At 40.9% G+C, this 17,459-nt stretch overlaps 1 long non-coding RNA gene across 2 annotated transcripts; it reads left to right on the top strand.

Moving 5' to 3' along the window:
• Positions 1 to 7,357: 7,357 nt before the first annotated feature.
• On the top strand, positions 7,358 to 14,166 carry LOC110499238. Of its 2 annotated transcripts, none has more exons than XR_002469933.2 (3): positions 7,358 to 7,475; positions 12,264 to 12,533; positions 13,107 to 14,166. It is a non-coding gene; the product is annotated as an uncharacterized LOC110499238 (long non-coding RNA). The 2 variants fall into 2 exon arrangements; XR_002469934.2 differs by having other exon boundaries at positions 12,200 to 12,533.
• The last annotated feature ends 3,293 nt before the right edge of the window (positions 14,167 to 17,459 follow it).

Raw genomic sequence — 17,459 nt, 5'->3', positions numbered from 1 at the left:
GCAGCAAATAACAATGCACTCTTTCATTATCCCACAGCAATGAAAACAAATTACCTAAACTATTTTCAGTTCAGCCTTATTATGATCAACTTGGTCATTAGGAGGGACACACACACACACACATACACCCTCGCACAAACACACACACACACTTCACTATGGTGGTATATTTGAGAAATTGTATTCCAAAACACCTATGTCTGTAAAACACATTTTTCACTGAGGACAGGCTGAGCGTCTTTAACCTGCAGAAACAGTTGTTTTGTGTGTTTGTTCATCGCCATGGTCGCTATACACTCTTTGAAATAGGAGTGACTCGAGGAACCCTGTAGATCCTCAAGGGAACCATTGCACGTCAAAGGGTTCATATTTGCAACTTTGGTTAGTTTAGGGGTTCTTGGAGGAACCTTTAATGTTTCAATGATGCAAAAGGTTCCTAGAGGAACCTTTTTGCTGGCAGGTGCGGAGTACTTCAAATGTATTTAGCCATTGAATTTGTTGCGCTGCAAGACTCAGAAGAAGATATGTGGTTTTCAGTGATGGCGTTATGGGATAGCTTGTAAATAATTACCCATTCCTGTTTAAGTACTATTTAAATAGCAATGTTGAATAATGCAACATTGGCTGTCAAGCCAATTATATTATATCACTTCTTGTGTTCTTCTTGTGACGGTAATGATGTTTATTTATGATGATAATTATGAGGTGTTGGCTTAGATCACCACCTACACACTAAAAACATATGCCTCTACATAGTGCCAAATAAGGGTTCTTAGGCTTGTAACCATAGCGGATCCCTTTTTGGTGCTATACAGAACCCTTTTTTTGAATGTTTAAAAAAAAAACATGCTCATAAGGTGCTAAATGGAACATTCATGGTACAATAAATAACCTGCTGCTAAGGTTCTATAAAGAACTACTAAATAAAGTTTCTGTATAGCAGTAGAAGGGTCCTGCTGTTATTACAACAACAGTTTTCCACCACAGGTGCTTCGGCCTTATCAAGCAGTGCTTCAGAAAGACCAGAGTGAAGACTGTCTGAGATTGCTGATGTTGTGAAGGACAGCATTGTGACAGGGGTCAACATCCTGCATCTGGTTGGACTGGAGGATGGTACGGTGCTGGTAGGAAGCTATGGCTGGTAACAACACCTGACTCTGTACTTCAGGCCGCTGCCACAGATCAAGCAGTACCAGCACTTCAGCTGAATATAATTTTAATTGCATTGTATAAGGTTATTCTTCTTATCTTGGGAGGTGAACTGATGTCATGCAAGGATGAAATGTCTTCGTTATTTCCTGTTTCTCAGCTTTGATGCTCTGGAGCCTGATGTTGTTGTCTCCAAGGAGCATTTGGACTCAGCCAGGACCAGGTTTCAGCTGCTGCGCAATGCTGACATCCTTCCTCCCATAGATGGTCTGCCTGTACAAGCACCACCTGGATATGACACAGCTAGACAAGCTTATATTTTTGAGAAGAGTTTTACAATGAAGAGGCTATGAACATCACATGCCTTGCACCAAAGTCAAGGGCAGGACAGAAACAGGCTCTCCGAATATAGATTCCCTTGTTCATGCGTGGTTCGGACGGACCAGTTCATCACTGTGGGCGAGTTCCCAGTCATCAGCCCTATCTGCGGTGCCTCTATTCACATGACTCTCTCATAACACACAAGCCATACATTGCTGCTGCTATTTATTTTTTTATCCTGCTGCTCATCCACTTTACCCCTGATTGTATGCACATAACTACCTCATCTATCACTGATTGTCACGTCCTGATTTGTTTCACCTGTTCTTATGCTCTTCTCCACCCCCTCCAGGTGTCGCCCATCTTCCCCACTTATCCCCTGGGTATTAATACCTGTGTTTTCTGTCTGTCTGTGCCGGTTCGTTTTGTTTGTTCAAGTCAACCAGCGTTTTGTCTAAGCTCCTGTTCTTCCCCAGTACCTCTTTTTCTCATCCTCCTGGTTTTGACCCTAGCCTGTCCTGACCATATACCCGCCCGCCTGACCTTTCTGCCTGTCCCTGAGCCTGCCTGCCGTCCTGTACCTTTGCTCCACCTCCGGATTACCGACCTCTGCCTGACCTGAGCCTGCGTGCAGCCCTGTACCTTGGCCTCTAATCTGGATGATCGACCTCTACCTAACCTGACCCTGAGCCTGCCTGCAGTCCTGTACCTTGGCCTCTAATCTGGATGACCGACCTCTACCTAACCTGACCCTGAGCCTGCCTGCAGTCCTGTACCTTGGCCTCTAATCTGGATTAACGACCCCTGCCTGCTTTGACCTGTTGTTTGCCTGCCCCTGTTGTTACAATTAACATTGTTACCCTCACACAGTCTGAACTTGGGTCTTACTTTGATTCCTGATAATGATATCGTTATTGTTCTTGTACATACTACATAGTATTTTGTTCTTTCTCTAATGGCATTTACACTTATTTCTTTATTTATATTGACACTATTTTTGATATTGCTACTATGCAAGTAACCATTTGGCTGTACCGTTTACACCTGCAGAGACCCATTCACTTAGCAAGATGTGGCTGAGGGTTAATATCATTTTTTCACATGACCCATCAATTTAGTGTGTCACTAATATTTATAAAATATTTGTATCTGGACACTTTCTGTTTACTTGGAATGTTTCCTTATTATAGACTATTCCTTTTACCTCTTAGACTTAATCTTTACTACACTACTCACTGTTTAGCACATGACGTCATATGTGAGTCCTTAAAGAGATGGGTGGGGCTGGCTTAAGAGGGTGTGAACAATGCTGTCACAGCCGTCGAAAGAAGTAGACCAAAGTGCAGCGTTGTAAGCGTACGTTTTCCTTTTATTTGAGTAAATGTCGCCAACAAACAAAAAAACAACCGTGAAGCTTACAGGGCTATAGTGCCACTAACATTGATAACTACCCACACTGAAAGGAGGGAAAAAGGGCTACCTAAGTATGATTCCCAATCAGAGACAATGATAGACAGCTGTCCCTGATTGAGAACCATACCCGGCCAAAACATAGAAAACAACACATAGATTCCTCACCCAAATCACACCCCGACCAAACCAAAATAGAGACATAAAAAGGCTCTCTCAGGTCAGGGCGTGAAAAATGTTGATTGGGTGTAGTCAAAGAAAAGCCCTCCAGTAGGTGTGCCAAAATATTAAAGGGCCATTTTCTCAAAAGTGGGGTTACAAGTTTATCAACTTTCAAAGCAGAATTACTTTCCCATTGTTCCTCAACTGCAGTGTATGATATACCATTTTATAGCTCTGTGTCTGCTTTTATCCAATGTAAAAAACACTTTCAAATTTTGCTACATAAGACAGGCAGAGATTTGAACTTGCAACCTTCCGGTTACTAGTCCAAAGCTCTAACCACTAGGCTACCCTGCCGCCCCAATGAAAGTTCTTACAATATTCAATGATGATATTTCTCTAAAACAAGCTATAGGCTACATGTGCACCACCAAGTCAGAACAGTAGGCTAAGTTATGAGTGGGAAAGGGACCAAATTATTAGGGTGAGGCACATGGGCTACTAACAGCGTACTACACAACATACACTTAGTATTACTTTCTTAGCTACTGTATACATATCTCCCTGGTGTGTCACATCATTTATGCAGCATCATACAATACCTTTTGGACTCACCTTCTTGTGCTGTGCTCACTTGAACAGGAAGGTGGCGCGTTGGTCCTTCTTTAGGGCAAATTTTGTCATCAAAGTCGAACATGGAAAGAAACAAGGTTAAATCATGACGTCAGTGATCTTCAGGTTGGAGCTCAAGAAAGAGGCCCGGGTTACCGAATTCGATGACAGGCCATACCTTATTTTCCCTGTCAGAGCTTGTTTTCTTCAGAGTTCCTAGTTGTCTTGAACTCACTGAAGTCTGAGATTTTCCCGTTGTTTTGAACGCCGCAAAAATCATGCTGGATAAACAGCATGCCCAATGTATTCAACCTTTTCTGGCCCATGGTGTTGAATATTTACCATTAGAAAAGAGACCCTTAAACCCAGACTTGGACCACACACCCACTTCACTGAATAGCAGGCTAGTGATTACTTTGCAACACTTGTAGTTAGCCATTGATTCCTTCCAAACCACTCATTGTAGAATTAGCAAATTCCAACTTGTTGTGTAATGTTCATGTCCAATGGCCGATGAGCAACGATAAGTTTTATCTATCATTTCTCTTCAAATGACAAGGATTCAAAAGGATTTGCCAGTAGATTGTCGACTTGATTCGTGATGATGACTGCTTGTCTAGATTTCTAGCTAAGATTTTGAAAGTATGATGTTGACATTATCAGTCCAATCAAAGCTATGGTAGATATAACGTGATTTGACGTCATTTTATCTGTGGCCAATGACCTTGAGCTTTCTTGGATGGGCACTTGCAATTTAACTCAATGGGAGCACCCAAGGGGCTTGAATTTTCGAGCTCTCCCATTAGATTTTGTGGTGACGTAGTGTCCCCATGAGTGACAGTACACTGAGCCAATTACAGAGAACACATCATTACCAACCCCTACGCTCCGTATTTTCTGCTGGCTGCCCCACCACCACAGAAAGCTCTGAGCTAGGCTGAAACACCTGCATTTTAGAGCCTCCTTACTCAAGAAAGCAAAAAAGAGACCATGTTTGTATGCAGCTTCATTAACTCAATAAAACATTTTTTTCATTGTTTGCAAATTTGATATGTGACACGTATTAATGCCAAAATAATATGCAAAACAGGCAACAACAAAATATGAAGAAAGAAAACATATGGAATTACGTAGTAACCAAAAAAAGTGTTAAAAAAAATCTAAATATATTTTATATTGGAGATTCTTCAAAGTAGCCATGATGACAGCTTTGCACACTCTTGGCATTCTCTCAACCAGCTTCATGAGGTAGTCACCTTGAATGCATTTCAATTAACAGGTTGCCTTGTTAAAAGTTAATTTGTGGAATTTCTTTCCTTCTTAATGCATTTGAGCCAATCAGATGTGTTGTTACAAGGTAGGGTGGTATATAGAAGATAGCCCAATTTAGTTTAACTTCACTAGGGTAGGGGGAAGCATTCGGAATTTTGGATGAAAAGCGAGCCCAAATGAAACTGCCTGCTACTCAGGCCCAGAAGCTAAGATGTGCATATAATTGGTAGATTTGGATAGAAAACACTCTAAAGTTTCCAAACCTGTTAAAAAAATGTCTGTGGGTATAACCTGTATAGACTCTAGGGGCAGTATTTTCATTTTTGGATAAAAAATGTTCCCGTTTGAAACAAAATATTTTGTCACGAAAAGATGCTCGACTATGCATATAATTGACAGCTTTGGATAGAAAACACTCTGACGTTTCCAAAACTGCAAAGATATTGTCTGTGAGTGCAACAGAACTGATGTTACAGGCGAAACCCAGATAAAAAAAACATTTATTTTTATTTTTTAAACCGCCTCATGCCAATGACTCCTTATATGGCTGTGAATGAGCTACGAATGAGCTTACGTTTTCTACGTATTCCCCAAGGTGTCTACAGCATTGTGACATATTTTTACGCATTTATGTTGAAGAATAGCCAGGAGGGACCACATTTAGCAAGTGGTCACATGATGGCTCCCGCAGAAAATCTTGCGTAAAGTACACAAGTAGCCATTTTTCCAATCGCTTCTTATGAGAAACCAATTGTCCCGACGGATATATTATCGAATAGACATGTGAAAAACACCTTGAGGATTGATTCTAAACAACGTTTGCCATGTTTCTGTCAATATTATGGAGCTAATTTGGAAAAAAGTTTGGTGTTGTAGTGACTGCATTTTCCGGTCGATTTCTCAGCCAAACGTGAAGAACAAACGGAGCTATTTCGCCTACAAAAATTATCTTTTTGGATAAAAGAAACATTTGCTATCTAACTGGGAGTCTCCTGAGTGAAAACATCTGAAGTTCTTCAAAGGTAAATGATTTAATTTGATTGCTTTTCTTATTTTCGTGAAAATGTTGCCTGCTGCCAGCAGAGCTAGCATAGCATTATGCCATGATTAACTTACACAAATGCTTGTCTAGCGTTGGCTGTAAAGCATATTTTGAAAATCTGAGATGACAGTGTTGTTAACAAAAGGCTAAGCTGTGTCTCAATATATTTAATTTGTGATTTTCATGAATAGGAAGATTTTCTAGGAAGATTTATGTCCGCTGCATTATGCTAATTAGTTTGAGGCTATGGTTACGCTCCCACATGCGAGTTTGAGAGTCATGAGAAGATAACAGAACTGATTTGGCAGGCGAAAACCTGAGAAAAATCCATCTAGGATGTAGGATTTTTTTAAGTTTTGTAGTTTTCTTTTCAATGCCATTAGAGTATCCATTGACTTAGGACTCAAATTGCAGTTCCTATTCCTTCCACTAGATGTCAACAGTCTTTAGAAATTGTTTCAGGCTTGTATTCTGAATAAGAGCAGTCTGAATGAATGGACCCTAAAGTGTCACAGAGCTTTTTCATGCGCGCGACCGAGAGAGTGCCTTTCTTGTTTACCTTTTATGTTGACGACTTTATTGTCCGTTTGAAATTGTATCGATTATTTAGGCTAAAAACAACCTGAGGATTGAATATAAACATCGTTTGACATGTTTCTATGAACTCTAAACTGCCTCACCTGCCCTAAATGACGGGTCGCCTCTGTCTGTATGCTTTCTTCTAACAATAGAAAAACAGGGCTCACTTGAAAAATGGATGTCAATCTCTATGACTTCCCTGGTAACCATCTTCTTAATAAGAATAACAGAGCTGATATGTTGGCATTGCATTTACTAACTTTGTCCGAATAAATTATAGGGTTTCATAGTTTTGTTTTAATTGTTTCAATAAAGTGTTCTCTTTGATTAATCATTGTTTGTCTTGTAATGGAATATGATGTATAATTGAATGATCGTGATGTAATTGTTTCATTGGATTTGATTATCTTTTGCGGAGTCTGCTCTGATTAAATGTCCTTCTGGAACTGCTTGGTCGAGATGGTTACGAAGGAGAAAAACGTGTGATTTTATAAACAGACATTAATGTAATTGTGCTCCAGTAAAATGTATTCATTTGCAAGATAATAGGCCTACTTTCATTTCAGTGACTTCTTCATTGTGTCAAAAAGAACCAGAAAAAATATTCATGATGACAAACTCAAAGACTCACTTTAACACCAAAACATGCTGTCACCCTGGATTGTTCTACGGAGTATTTTCTGTTCAATAGTGTTCAGTCAATGCAGGAGCAAAATAATAAAGATAGTTCTCTGACGCAAATGGTGTCAGGCGGTAACATTTAGTCAAACAGGTAAAACCCGATCACACAACTGTCTTGTGAATGTGAGTCAGACACACACACACACACACACACACTGCTGTTACTCTCCAGTTTCCTTATACACTGTCCAAGCTCCAACAAGGATAGAACACACTGAAGAGAGAAGAGGATTTCAAAACCAAGAAGGTAAGAACATTACACCTTTTTCTCTCTTCTGTCTCTTCTCTCTCTCTTTCTTTCTCCCATGTCTCATACACTACTGTAATTGAGGACTATAATGGAATTTCTTTGTTTATGATGAAAAACCAATGGGATTTAAAGAGGGAGGGAGGAGACGGAGAGGTACACTCCAAATGCCAGTGTCCCTCGCCAGATGCAAGCCATCGTGTTTGCTGTAATTGATAAGAATTGCAGAGCTCTAAACGATGGTGATGCAATGTTACTCTGGCATCAAGGTTGTCACTTAGTTTTTTTTCAATTGGTAACAATCATGGGTCAATACTGAAACCACTTTTCAAAAATCTTCACACTCTGCATTACCAACATGCATCTTGGCCAAATCTCACCTCCAAAACTTATTCAAACCACCAAAACACTTCATACATGTCTCAAAATAATCTCGTTTGACCAGAACACTGGCAACAATTCTCACTCAGAAAGCATACATTGTCACTCATAACACACTGACCTAAAAAAACACCAACAGGGAGCATTACATAAAATATGAACTTTTCTCTTTAAAGTTTGAATGATTTTTCACATAAAATCAGTATTTCATTATGGAATAAGAATAACACCTTTTCACTTTCTTGACAGTACTAAAGTATATGTAATAAGAATGAACCAGAAATGCAGCAATTTGCTTCAAACGCCATTATTATTTCTATATCTTTGCATATAGTAATTTACTATATATATTTAAAATAAAAAGTTACACAAAAACAAATTCCTGAAATTCCAGGGCTACAATAATAATAATAATAAAAACAACTATATTGTATAATCACTAATACTGTACAGTACTGTGAGGGTTCTAGTTCTCCATTTCTCTTGCATTTGGCCACAAGTTCTCATCAACATCACATCTTATTTCTTCTCTGGCAATGCATCTTGGAAAGTGTCTTCTGGAATGTCTAATCCAACCCTGGCAGTCTTCAGGAGAAGTGTCTCCACACCCTACATTCATGGTGTCCAGTAAAGACATCTGGTCATGTGGATGGTGGTCATAAACCTTCCACCTCCAAGCAGAGGGAAAACTCTTCGAAGGGGTTTAGGAAGGGGGAGTATGGAGGCAGGAATAGTACTGACATCCTGGGATGTGCAGCAAACCAGTCTGCGACTGCAACAGAGTGGTGGGATGACACATTATCCCACACAACAACGAAGGCAGGGGAGTTTATTGCCCCTCTCCAAGATAAAGCAAAGCAGTGCAACAAAAACAACAGAGTTACACATGGGATAAACAAACGTACAGTCAATAACACAATAGAAAAATCTATATACAGTGTGTGCAAATGAGGTAAGATTAGGGAGGTAAAGGCAATAGAGGCGAAATCAATACAATTTAGCATTAACACTGGAGTGATAGATGTGCAGATGATGATGTGCAAGTAGAGATACTGGGGTGCAAAAGAGCAAAAAATATATATATATATATTACAATATGAGGATGAGGTAGTTGGGTGTGCTATTTACAGATGGGCTGTGTACAGTTGCAGCAATCGGTAAGCTGCTCTGACAGCTGATGCTTAAAGCAAGAGAGGGAGATATAAGTATCCAGCTTCAGTGATTTTTGCAATTAGTTCCAGTCATTGGCAGCAGAGAACTGGAAGGAAAGGCGGCCAAGGGAGGTATTGGCTTTGGGGATGATGATTGAAATATACATGCTGGAGCTCGTGCTAATGGGTGGGTGTTGCTATGATGACCAGTGAGCTAAGATAAGGCGGGGCTTTACCTAGCAAATACTTAGATAACCTTGAGCCAGTGGGTTTGGCAACGAATATGTAGCGAGGGCCAGCCAATGAGAGCATGCAGGTTGCAGCGGTGGGTGGTGTAAGGGGCTTTGGTGACAAAACGGATGGCACTGTGATAGACTGCATCCAGTTTGCTGAGTAGAGTGTTGGAGGCAATTTTGTAAATTACATCCCCGAAGTCAAGGGATAGTCAGTTTTACGAGGGTATGTTTGGCAGCATGAGTGAAGGACGCTTTGTTGAGAAATAGGAAACCGATTCTAGATTTAATTTTGGATTGGAGATGCTTAATATGAGTCTGGAAGGAGAGTTTACAGTCTAACCAGACACCTAGGTATTTGTAGTTGTCCACATATTCTAAGTCAGAACCGTCCAGAGTAGTGATGCTTGTCGGTCGGGCAGCAATCGGTTGAAGAACATGCATTTAGTTTTACTAGCATTTAAAAGCAGTTGGAGGCCACGGAAGGAGTGTTTTATGGCATTGGAGCTCATTTGGAGGTTAGTTAACACCGTGTCAAAAGAAGGGCCAGATGTATACAGAATGGTATTGTCTGCATAGAGGTGGATCAGAGAATCACCAGCAGCAAGAGTGACATCATTGATGTATAAAGAGAAGAGAGTCGGCCCGAGAATTGAACCCTGTGGCCCGCCAAAAGAGACTGCCAGAGGTCTGGAAAACCGGCCCTCCGATTTGACACACTGAACTCTATCTGAGAAGTAGTTGGTGAACCAGGCGAGGCAGTCATTTAAGAAACCAAGGCTGTTGAGTCTGCCGATAAGAATGCAGTGATTGACAGAGTCAAAAGCCTTGGCCAGGTCGATGAAGACGGCTGCACAGTACTGTCTTTTATCGATGGCAATTATGTTACCATTTAGGACCTTGAGCGTGGCTGAGGTATACCTGTGACCAGCTCGGAAACCAGATTGCATAGTGGAGAAGGTACAGTTGGATTCAAAATGGTCAGTGATCTGTTTGTTAACTTGGCTTTCGAAGATTTTAGAACAGTAGGGCAGGATGGATATAGGTCTATAAGTGTTTGGGTCTAGAGTGTCTCCCCCTTTGAAGAGGGGGATGACCGTGGCTGCTTTCCAATCTTTGGGAATCTCAGACGATATGAAAGAGAGGTTGAACAGGCTAGTAATAGGGGTTATTTGGTCACAATCCCTGGTTTGGTTATTGAACAGATATCTTACCTGGACATATTGATACTAGAGTTCTTTCACACGTTCACCGTTTCTCTCAAAGAGTACACTGTACAACTGCATCATCCTTATTTTATGTTTCTCTAGGACTCTGGCAATTGTTGTTGTGCTCACCATATTCACATTCCCAGAAGTGCTATCTGTCAGCATTCTGTCCCATATTTCCTGCAGTTTTATTGGATTATTGCCAATTACCATGTCAACAATGGCAATTTCCTGCACATCTGATAATATTGTGTCTCTCCCTCCTGTGGGAGGCAACCTTTGGATCCCACTGAAAAACACAAAAGAATCAATATAATTCAAAATGTCAGTACATGTAAAAATGTGAACATGCTGTATTTTACTGTAATATGTAGTTCAATTATCATTGAACGATGCACATCTCACCTTGTAATCACTTGGTTTGCCGGAAAATGTGTACTATTGATGCAACTGTTGAACCCTGCAGATTTGGTTGCACCCTTAAACCGACCTCTCTCAAAAAGAGACCATGGTTTACAACATGGTCAATAATTGTGGCCCTTGTCTCATCAGAGACCACCGCTCTTGGTCTTCCTCTCCTTTGTCCTCCACGCATTCTCCCTCTCCCTGACACTCTTCTTTCCCCACCAACCTGTCTTCCTTGATCCATGTTCCCAAACTAAATCATTCTGAAGCCGTCCTCTTTTGTCTGTTTGGTAACGAGACTAAAAACAGGACACTTGGATAGGCTTTCAGCTTAAATTGCAATCAGCTGTATTATGAATGATTCAATATTCTGGTGGGTTTTCTAGATGTTTCAATCTGATTACTGCAGAAATGCACGACATTTTCTAACATTCTGTATTGAATGTGTTTTTAACCATTTTGGAAGCATTTGAAAACGTGCTGCAAATATATAATTTTTCAGGTGGTGGACTATGAATGAGAAAAGAGTTCGGAGAACCTAGTCATTGAATGCATTTTGTGTGAAAGCAATGAAAACATTTTCACAGTTTGGTCCACATACACTTCTGTTTCGCTGACTGTGTGAAGAGTTTTGACAATGTGACTTCAGTTTTGACCGATATATGTTAGCAATTGAAAAAAGCTGTAATGTCTGTTAAAAGGTGTTGTTGTTGTTCTTCAGCGTGTTCTGTTGTCGTCACCTCCACAACCTGCTCCTCCTGTCTCATACCCTGAGACAAAGAAATGCCACCACTCACAGGAATTCCTTCCAGTGACATAATAGTTGCACATGTGGTTTAGTGACTTGGTCAGGAATGTCACTGGTGTATTAAGTATGAAAATCAGCGGTGAGAGGGAAAATGGTTGCAAAACAGTCAACTGGATGCAACGACCAGAAGTTGAGTCACACTGTATAAAACAGTATTAGCTGCTCATTGTAAACTCATAAAAACACAAATGGCAGTGTTATGACGTGGCTCCTGTGGTCTTTCTGGACAAGGCTCTCATTTGATCACCAGTGTGACAATGATAATTTAAGTCACCTATTGTATTTAACACAACGTCATACCCAGTAACGCTTGGAAGTCTGTCTCTTTTCAGAGAGTACGGGTAGCTCACATTCTCCATTTTATACTCCTCCTTGATATTCTGTGAGATTTCTTTCAACGTTAATATTTGACAAGAGTTAGTTAATTAACTATAGCGAATCACTAAACTTGAAAGCTGTCTTATTCCCTCTTTCTTACATTGAATCAGTGAAATTATAAAACTCACATATCACCTCTCTACCCTTGCTCTTTCTCCAGACACCAGAAGAAAATCTACCTCTTCCATTTTGTTCAACCAGCTTTCTTTTTCCTCATCCTTCAGTGAGCCTCTGCATTCTGTTCATCATGGGAAAAGGAGTCAGTGACTTTGATTGGCAAGAGAAGCACCCAGACACCACACAGTCCCAACCAGAGAAGAGACAACCCAACACAGACTCAGACAAACACCGCTCAGGCTCTGACTCAGGAGAGAACGGCTGTAAGAAGTGCTGCATCAGGACCAGGAACTGTGTCATGAGTCCTGAGTGTGGCCGTGCACTACACATCTCCCAGGTCATCGCAATGTGTGGCATGTGCATTGGCATGTGGACATGTAAGTTCTTGTCCATTAGTGTTCTGTATTTTCTTATGATCTATGTTTTGTGTGAACCCCAGGAAGAATAGGTGCTGCTTTTTCAACAGCTAATGGGGAACCTAAGAAAAATATCAAGAAGTTTAATAAAATTAGGTTCGTCTTTATTTTATCAGGATAGTCAACTCAGTAACAATTGTAAATGTATAATGTGTAGAACTGTCCATCTATTGCCCCTTCTATCCATGGTATGTTTCCCACCTTGAAACGAAGAAAGAAACCATTTATTGGGTACATGCTGTGATTTATATCTGAAAAAAGCTTGACAGACCTTGACAGACAAAAGTGAAAATGTGTTTTAAATTGTGTTCTTTCTCTGAGATGAAAGTCCACCCACATGCTATTATTTATTCCATCTGAACTAAAGACAGACTACAATGTCATTCCCATCCAATGTAAAGGCAAGCTGTCTACTTTTCACTCAACTCACACCACTTAATGTCCATTACGCCACTAGTAGCAGCTATAAGAATGTGGATTCATTCTCTTACTTTTCAGAAGGTTGATTTGACATTTGTTTCTTATCTTTTACAGAGTCCAACCATCTTTTCTCAAAGGACAAACCATTTGATCTATTCTCCTAGACCACAGAGAGAGAAACACATCAATGTTTCGACATACTCTTCTTATTTCATGTATTCAAAGGAATACATTTCTCCTCTCATGTTTTCCTTGGAATCTCAACCACCATCAACACAAACAATACGGAACTGAAACAAAATGAACCTTTCATAGTTTTTATTGTCCTTAGATATAATTATGTAAAGTATTGTCAGCTACTGTACATTCTCCACTGTGCAGTGTTCTGTAAACTATTCATTTTCTATTTTCTCCAAATATTTCTTAGTGTTTGTCATACGGTAGTTTGGATACTATTTGGCTATTCCATTCGGTGATAAAAAAAACACTTTCAAAAAGTGGAAATGTTTTATTCTTAACTATCACATTGGCAGTGGGAACGCTTCACATTCCACCCCAGAGTGAATATACTACATGAAAATCAAAGTAATGTAAAAGGGAACTTTACCAGCTTCTAACTGTTAGTGAATGGTGGGAAAGGCACAACAACTTGACAGTACACCTTTAATTGGAAGGAGAAGAGACAAGAAGAGTAGAAGAATAGAGAAGAGAATAGAACAAGGAGAAGAGAGGAGAGGGAGACAGGAGAGAGGGAGGGGAGAGAAGAGACAGTGGTGGCAGCGAATGTTCCTCTGCTCTACTTTCTGAAAGGATGTTATTAACAGCATTGCATCTAGTCAGAGGGGAGATCATAGTGACAGATTTAACCAAATCCCCTGACAGACTGGACAGGAGGGGAGAGACACAAAACCTACCAAGCTAGTGTTCCCCAGACAGATGTGAAAAGAGTTATATGAAAATAGTTGTATGACTCACAAACATTTCTGTGATTGAGAGTGCCAACACAAGTCTGTGATTGCAGAGCAGTAATGGTGGATTGCTTGTTGTCATAAACTTGGAAACGATGGAGGAATAGAAGTGCTTAACTACACAGCAATGTACACTGTATGTACTGTAGCTCTTACCAGTTATCAATGTATTAGATGTTGAAAAAAGAATCCCCTGTATCTGTCCACATCCATGGTGATGTAAACCTTTTTTTCTATGTGTGTCGTCATGTGACTCCCCTCTACCCTCATAGACCAAACCATCAGAGGCAGATCTATACGCACTTAAAGTGTTGAAGAACAGCATCACTGATAAGACTCAAAGACAAAAGGAACGGAGGGGAAAGGAACAACTCTTTCAGGAACAGCTCTTTCAGCCTCAGCCTTCTTAGGGGAACAAGGCCCTGCAAGGCCCACCCAATCAGATTGAGCAAAAACAAAAAAATTATACATTATTTTTTTTTTTTTAAATCGCTATTTTTCCCTGATACTTGCAAACACGGGCAAAGCTTCAAAGAGAACAGCTCCTATACTCAAATATTTGCACACACACAACCTGCTGCAGAGAACAGTCCAGAGAAGACTCTGACTGGCTCCTACTACCACAGACACTCAGGTTTTTGACATTTGTGGAGGATAAGAACCACATGGAGGAGTAGGAAAGTTCCGATATGTCTCTGAGCACTTACACTGTAAAACCAAGTGTTTAGGATCTGAACACATAACTTAACACTTTTCTGTAACACTTGTCAAACGTGTTAAGGTATTGAACATTTCAATGAAAACACGTCACAGTGTTTAGATTATTAACACCAGGACATGTTTATTTGCTGTTACACTTTTTAAACACATGAAAAGGTTTAGTCAACACAAGGCGTTTAGGTTTTAAACACTAAACACTGGGGTTGTTGTTATAACACTGTAGGGTGTAAAGCCTTATTTGCATATTAGCCAGCATGCCTTTTGAGTTAATGTGAGATACCCACCCATGTATGTGTTTGTTAGTGACAGAGACATGATTGTTGCATTCAATCATTTCTAGTCCTGAAGCACTCACCAAGTAACGGCCTTGGGAAATGTATATCATTTAGAAGTAAACATTTTATGACCACATACTGTAGATTTCATAATGCCTTCAGTTATGGCCTAGTTATCCTTGACATGGTTGGCGGCAGGTAGCCTAGTGCTTCGAGCTCCCTAAACTGACAAGGTCAAATCTGTCATTCTAAACAAGGTAGTTAACCCACTGTTCCTAGGCCGTCACTTAAAATAAGATTTTTTTCTTAACTAACTTGCCTAGTTAAATAAAGCTAAAAATAATAATAATTGTGGTCTGAAAGACCTTGCTCGTAGGCCACAGCAGACCGGCAAGTCACAATAAATTGATTTGTGAAGTGATTAGTAATTCCTACCGAAATCCAGCCAGAGGGAGGATATCCACAACCTGCACTCAGTATGATGATTTCTTCTTCTTCTTCTTCTATGGTATTGTGGTATTATGGTGGTCTGCAAACAAACGTTAGAGGTGCACGCCACCACCTACTGTACAATCCACTATACTTGGTGATACCAAAAGGGGAAAATGGAAAAGGAAAAATTTACCCTGCCAACTATTAACTCCCAGAAAAATTTAAAATAAACATTCCACAATTTTAACCCTATCTAATAATAGATAATGGGTACGGCCTGGGAGGACAGAACACTACCATTCAACACCCCCTGTAACTCTTTAGCAGTAAAATCTCGGAATTTCAAGTACTTCTCTGCAGCTGCCACCACATCTATTTTCTGTGATTCACGTTCCACTTCTGCGGTGCAGTTGACAACCATGGCTATGAACACTGGACACACACACACACACACACACACACACACACACACACACACACACACACACACACACAGTCTTTTATCTACCATGTTACCTAGTCACTTGCCTACCTATATGAAGGACAACCTGAGAAGCAAGCAGATACACAAGAAAGCCCTAGACCCAGAGGTCAGTAGTGGCACTCTCCTTTTGCCTGCTCTCTCCAGGCGAGGGTCTGATGTTTGGTCCCTCTCTGGTGTTCTGGTGCTGGGACTGGGACTGGGTCTGGTGCTCGAGAAGCAGTAATGTGGCAGCAAGGCTGATGGCTGGAGGACAGAGAGTACAAACATGGCCTAGACCTGGAAGTCTTGTTCAATGGTACATGCCTTGTGTAGTCTATGGAGAGGTGTGAAGGGGAGGCAGTCATGGAATGTTCTCCAAGTTCCGTCTTTCTGTGGTCTGTCTTCTGGGGATATTTTCAGGGTCATGATAATGGGTTATTGGGTGAGGGTCTGGGTCCAGGGTTGATCATTCCGTTGCGGATGTGAATGAGGTTCTTCAGGGGGTCATTGGTGTTGTTGGGTGGTTCTTGGCTGTCCTTGAGTCTTGACCCACCTCCCCACGTACTGCCTGGTGGCCCCCTGTACTGACTGGGTGGTGGGATAAAGGGTGATGGAAGTGGTGAAGGTGGGAGGAGGGTCCGGTTTAAGACCCCAAACATTTTAAATTGATGGGGCACTATAACCACATAGGAGTTAAATTCGTACAGCATTCTCATTCACAGGTGCAACAAATATAGCCTCTTACAAGGCATGCGATGAGGATGAGATGAGATGGGATGAGTATTGTAAACATTATATAAAGTGGCATAGTTTAAAGTGACTAGTGATATATTTATTACATCCAGTTGCACTGGGACAAACTGAAATGGTCCACCCACACAGACAGCGTGGTGAAGAAGGCGAAACAGCGCCTCTTCAACCTCAGGATGTTGAAGAAATTCGGCTTGTCACCAAAAACACTCCAACTTTTACGGATGCACAATCGAGAGCATCCTGTCGGGCTGTATCACCACCTGGTACGGCAGCTGCTCCGCCCACAAACGTAAGGCTATCCAGGGGGTAGTGAGGTCTGCACAACGCATCACCAGCGTCTCGAGCTTAATGATGAGTTTGGAGGGTACTATGGTGTTAACCTGTTAGAGCTCTAGGGGCGCTATTTCATTTTTGGATAAAAAACGTTCCCGTTTTAAGCGCGATATTTTGTCACGAAAAGATGCTCGACTATGCATATTCTTGACAGTTTTGTAAAGAAAACACTCTGAAGTTTCAGAATCTGCAAAGATTTTGTCTGTAAGTGCCCCAGAACTCATTCTACAGGCAAAACCAAGATGATGCATCAACCAGGAATTAGCAGAATTTCTGAAGCTCTGTTTTCCATTGTCTCCTTATATGGCTGTGATTGCGCAAGGAATGAGCCTACACTTTCTGTCGTTCGCCCAAGGTCTTAGCAGCATTGTGACGTATTTGTAGGCATATCATTGGAAGATTGACCATAAGAGACTACATTTTCCAAGTGTCCGCCTGGTGTCCTGCGTCGAATTCGGTGCGCAATTGCCAGCTGCTTCTACTTTACCATTTGATTCAGGGGAGAAAGCATGTGTCCAAGAAC

This window comes from Oncorhynchus mykiss, chromosome 20 (assembly GCF_013265735.2).
Source record: "Oncorhynchus mykiss isolate Arlee chromosome 20, USDA_OmykA_1.1, whole genome shotgun sequence".
Lineage (NCBI taxonomy): Eukaryota > Metazoa > Chordata > Actinopteri > Salmoniformes > Salmonidae > Oncorhynchus > Oncorhynchus mykiss.
This window is presented reverse-complemented; position numbering and strand designations above follow the sequence as displayed.